Here is a 6,314-nt window from a genome sequence, read left to right as displayed (position 1 = left end):
GAAAGATGTGTCATTTTAATCACCTGAATTTGTAATGATAAAGTTAGTAATGTTTGTTTTAAGGGATCTCAATGCAGACACAACAAAATAAAGGGGAAGGTGTGTAGGTCAACATATTTAGATATTTCATTACTTAAAGTACACTTATTATCCAAATGGCACATTATATTTCACAGTGTGTTTGTCCAAGTTGAGTTAAATAGAACTTGACTGCTCTAATAAATCGTAAAAAAAGATGTATTGTATAATTTTTTTGTTTCATTATTTTAAACATCATATGTGAATACTGATTGTTATTGTTCCTAACACCTTTTATTTCTTAAAGGTATAGTTCACCCTCATGCCATCCCAGATGTGAATGACTTTCTTTCTTCTGCTGAACAAAAATATTTTTATAAGAACATCTCAGTTCTGTAGGTCCATACAATGCAAGTGAATGGTGACCAAAACTTTTAAGCTCCAAAAATGCACATAAAGGTAGCATAAAAGTAATCCATACGACTCCAGTGGTTAAATCCATATCTTCAGAAGCGATAAGATAAATTTGATTGAGAAACAGATCAATATTTAAGTCCTTTTTTAATATCAATCTCCACGTTTACATTCACAGTCTTCTTTTGTTTTTGGCAATTTGCATTCTTTGCTTAAATATTGATCTAATCACTACTAAAGATATAGATTTAACTACTGGAGTCTTTTGGAAAACTTTTATGTTGCCTTTAAGTGCTTTTTAGAGCTTAAAAATGTTGTTACCCATTCACTTGCATTGTGAGGACCAACAGAGCTGAGATTTTCATTACATTTACATTTAGTCATTTAGCAGACGCTTTTATCCAAAAATGACTTACAAATGAGGAACACAGCAAGCAATTTGTCATTCAAATTTCAACGATATCTGCAGTGTTGTACTGCCAAGTTTTTTAAGGTGGCTGGAGTAGTATAGCTGCTTGCACAGAGGAAAGAGGCAGATAATTTGGTATATAAAGTGCAAGTTCAATAGTGAGTGCAATTAGTGTGGATTGGTTAAGTGCTCGCAGAACAGATGTGTTTTCAGCTGGTTCTTGAATATTGAGATGAGTCAGCAGATCGTGTGAAGGTCGGAAGCTCATTCCAACACAGTGGATCAAAGAAAGTGAATGATGGTAAAATAGACTTTGAGCCTTTTGTGATGGAATCACTAGGCACAGGTCGTTTATAGACCACAGAGAGCGAGATGGAGCATAGACATGTAGAAGTGAATTGAAGTAAGAGAGTGCGGTTACTTTGGCTGTCCTGAAGGCCAGAGTCAAAGCATTGAATTTGATGCGGGCAGCTACAGGTAGACAGTGGAGTGAAATCAAGAGTGGAGGGACATTAGCCATTTTCGGATGATTGAAGACCCATTGCTGCATTCTGGACCATCTGCAGTGGCTTAATTGTGTTATCTGGGAGGACAGCCAATCAAGCATTCCAGTAGTCCAGTCTTGAAATGACCAGAGCTTGGACCAGGATCTGTGCAGCATATTCATACAGAAAAAATCTAGTTTTCCTGATGTTATAAAGCACGAATCTACAAGTTCAGGCATTTGATCAGATGTGGGCAGTAAAATAAAGCTGGTCATCTACCACCACTCCCAGGTTCTGAGCTGTTCTTGTTAGTGTAGTTGAACCAAGATGAATAGTGAGGTTGTGGTCAACAGATGGGTGGGCTGGGATCACGAGGAGTTCTGTCTTGGCAAGGTTGATCTGAAGGTGGTGTGCCTTTATCCAGGCCGAAATGTCCGAGAGACAGGCAGAGATACGAGCTGAGACAGTAGGGTCATCAGGCTGGAACAACAGGTAGAGCTGCGTATCGTCTGCATAGAAGTGGTAGGAAAAGCCATGTGCCTCAACGATCGGTCCTATGAAGTTGTGTACATGGAGAAGAGGAGGGGTCCATGCACTGATCCTTGAGGAATACCAGTGTTCAGTGTGTCTGATTTGGACACCTCTCCTCTCCAGTAGATCTTGAAAGATCTGCCAATGAGGTATGACTCAAACCATCCAAACACAGTTTCTGTGATGCCCAGGTCATAGATCTTGTGGTTCACTGTGTCAAAAGCAGCTGACAATTCAAGAAGGATGAGGACGGATGATTTGGAGTTAGCTTTCGCCAGTCGCAGGGCTTCAGCTACTGACAAGAGGACAGTCTCTGTTGAGTGACCTTTTCTGAAGCCAGACTGATGTCTGTCGAGTTATTATTTAAAAAAAAAATCGTAATTTTTGTTTAGCAGAAGAATTAGAGTCATACACATCTGGGATGGCATGAGGGTAAGTAAATGATGAGAGAATTTTCATTTTTGGAAGAACTATCCCTTTTACCATAAATAGTACAAATCGGCTTTGTAGCCCCCAAGTTTGAACTTTTTAGGCCAAAGCAAAGATAATTTTAACCTAGAAACTGTAAAGCCATTTACTTGTCTTGTCAAGCCTCAATATACTGTAATAGAGGCAGCTAAACATTGCCCTCTATTGATATTGTGGAATTAAATAATTTACTTTCTCTAACCACATCCACTTTATTGGCTATTACCTCCTGAAAATCTATTTTCCATTGATGATTAATAGGCAGCTTACATATCCACTCTTAAATAATTTTAAATTCAATGAGTTCAGTTACTGTGCGATAATGAGGTTTATTAAATAAAAACCCCAAGCTGACAATAAAATACTATAACCATAATAGTTCATAATACATAATAATACATTATACTATAATACTACAACATATTAAATACTGCAATTTAGTTTGTCCTGTTTCACCTGTCAATAAACAGACAGCTTATCTGAACCTATAACCTGAGAGATTCTGATAATCATATTGAGATCAATGGTTGAATGGTTGATCAATGGGCTACTTGTCAACTTGTCAGCTTTATCTTAATGAAATACTAAATCAGTGGCGTAACTTGGATTTTACAGTCCCCATAGTCTTTTTTCACAGCAGCGCCATCTTTGATTTTGGATGAGAATGACAACGAGGCTGTGAGGGACCATAGGGCCCAAGGTCGTTTCCTTTTAAATGTTCCCTTTTTGGTTGGCTGTCGCGGGCCCCCTTTCACCCCGGACCCTGGTGGGGTTCCACACCCTGCACTGCCTGTAGTTATGCTGAAAGACTTGGTCAGTTCAAGACCTCCATCAGATTTCCTTCCAGTTATAGCTGATTTAGGTGCTTATTTTCCCCAAAATTTGGAGGTACATTTCATTTGTCAACAAAAAAGTACAAAAACAAAGTGCTTTCTCAATAAAGCAACAATTGGTTTATGTTAATACATTTCTTCAATGTAGCATTTCTACTATTGCAAAGCTTAAACACCTTTTAGATATTATAAGGAAACCCTAGTGAGTTTGTCAACTATGCTACGGACAAACTGCATGCCATTACACACTCTGATTAAAAGCTACACTTCAAGTAACACACATAATTAAGGGTTAGTTTGTCTATTCTGTCATATGTGCAGACATTTTTTTACATTTTTTTTTAATTTTAAGAATTTTATATTTTTGCAGATATTCATGTGATATTTACATCATGGTCACTAGTGACAGTAAAAAAATATCATAAATCTGTCTTAAATATAATGTTGGTAGTTTTAAACAATGTTCTGCAAAACTCGAACCTTTGTGGATGTAAAATATACCTTGAAGGATATCAGAAGCAGCATTCTTGTTATTTGAAATGTTAAAAAAAACAGCTGCAAAATAGTAGACACAGAAAGTAACATACAGTCAAGTCAAGTCAAAATGTATTTCTATAGCACATTTAAAAGCAACGGAGTTGCACCAAAGTGCTGTATAATAAAATGTTGAGCATATAAAAAGAAGGCATTAAAGGAAATCATGCAGCGTACCATATATACACATTAAATAAAATACAATCAGAAAACTTCAACATAAAACCCTTCAACTAATCTTAATCAAAAGCCAGAGAGAACAAATAAGATATAAGAGGCGATTTAAAACTGGCTAGTGAAGGAGTAAACCTCACATTTACGGTCAGACTGTTCCAAAGTTTAGATGCTGCAGCAGAGATGGCCCAACCACCTTTAGTTTTACAGTGACAAAGTGGGAGAGTTAAGAGAAGCTGATTACTAGACCTAAGTGCTCTTTGGGGAGAGTAAGGAATCAGAAGGTCACAAATGTATTTTGGTGTGACACCAAAGCCTTATACACAAAAACAGCAATTTTAAAATCAATTCTAAACTTTACAGGAAGCCAATGTCATGTCGCTAATATTGGAGAAAAGTGATCCCTCTTTTTAGTTCTGGTAAGAAGCAACATGTTGGACAATTTGCAGGTGAGAGATCGCAGTTTGAGGCAGGCCACCATATAGGGAATTACAGTAGTACAGGTGTGATGTAGAGCCAGTGGTGGCTCAGTGGTTAAAGCTCTGGGTTACTGCCTGAAAGGTCAGGGGTTCAAGCCCCAGCACTGTCAATATACCACAATTAGGCCCTTGAGGAAGGCCCTTGACCCTATCTGCTCCAGGGGTGCTGTTTCATGGCTGACCCTGCACTCTGACCCCAGCTTAGTTGGGATATACGAAAACAACTGCATTTCATTGGCTCTGTACCTGTACTCTACACAATGACAATAAAGTTGAATCTTAATGTTATGAGAGCATGGATTACAGTCTCCAAATCTTTCAGGGGTTTTAATTTTGCAACTGATCTCAGATGAAAGAAACTGCCCTTTACCACTGTACTAGATTGTTTCTCAAAATTTAATGACGAATCAAATGTAAGTCCAAGATTTCTTACATGAGTTTGAACACTGGCAGAAAGTGAACCTGAATTAAAAAAAGTTGGAGAGGGGCCTAAAATCAGAATTTTGCTTTCGTTTAATTGCAAAATATTGTTAGCCATCCAACATTTCATCTCCTCCAAACAGTCGTAAAGCACGTCCAAAGGATAACTACTGTCAGTTTTAGCTGGTAGATAAAATTGTGTATTGTCAGCATAGCAGTGGTAGGAGATCTTATATTTCTCAAAAATGTCACCCAAGGGGAGCATATAAAGTGAAAAGAGAAGAGGGCCCAAAATGGACCCTTGGGGCACACCGCATAATAGGAGAACCGACGAAGAAGAAAACCTCCCAATGTTCACTGAGAAGGTTCTATCTTTGAGGTAAGAGGCCAGAGGCCACTTACAGTAGTTGTAAAATCAATATCCTGCTTGTTTCATGAAATACAACAACACCATTAAGAAGATATCTGTTTTAACTTGTGATGGATCAATATCTAGTTAATAATGTGAAATCAATTAAATGTCCTTTAATGCCTAATCATCATGATTCACACGCATGCATGAACACACGTGCATGAGGGCACACACACAATCAGTGTCCTCTGACAGATACAGGCTTAAATTATGATAAAAAAAAAACTGATCTATGCACAATAATTCATTATAATCATTGGCCACAGTAGGGTCACATCAACTATGTTACCCAAAAGTTGGTCCTAGGTGGTAACAGTTGACAATTCCCCCATTTTGATTCACAATTTCAATAGTAGGCCTAGCCTGGACAACCACATGCCATTTTCCTGATCAGGTTAACCTCCAATTTGAATATATATTTTGGATAAAATCATAAAACCATAACAATGTACCCAACATAGTTGATGGTCAATTAATATTCTCCTTGACAATATGCTATTGTAGTTAAAATAATGAAAAGGAGACACTCACCATAATGCGTTCAAAATGTTCCCGCCCACCTTGCAAAATACAGTGGACTCGCTGAGAATATTGTGGATACAGTTTCTCAGCTGTCACCGAGAGAGAAAGAGAGAGACCTACTAATGTATGCTGGGACGAACTAGGTAGATACCCCCTAATTATACATATTAAAAATGATCACTCAAATTCTGGACTCACCCAAATTCAAGTTTCCCTAACACACTGCAACATAAAGCCCTTGAACCCCAAGACTTGAAGCCTAAAACCAGTCCCCTTGTCAGCTGGCTCTGAAACTCACAAACCCACTAACAACTAACAAACACCAGTTTCAGACCAGCACTGCTGAACAATCAGAATAAACCAAATCATAAAAGTAAGCAAAAAAGTATATTTGGACCATTGGACCAAGTAAAATCCAAAGCAAATTGGGATGTTGGCCCCTAAACAGAAAGTATAATCTGACAGAATATCTCCACACTGTAAGAGATCCAAAACAGAGACGGATCCTCGCCAAATACAGCCTCAGTAATCACTGTCTCAAAACCAATGCCACAGTTTTCCAGATCAGCAAAAACAGATCAAATGCAGGTGTTCCTGGGGGAGGACAATCATGCA

This window comes from Xyrauchen texanus, chromosome 2 (assembly GCF_025860055.1).
Source record: "Xyrauchen texanus isolate HMW12.3.18 chromosome 2, RBS_HiC_50CHRs, whole genome shotgun sequence".
NCBI classification, from domain to species: domain Eukaryota; kingdom Metazoa; phylum Chordata; class Actinopteri; order Cypriniformes; family Catostomidae; genus Xyrauchen; species Xyrauchen texanus.
The sequence above is the reverse complement of the archived record's forward strand: the minus strand, read 5'-3'. Positions refer to the sequence as shown.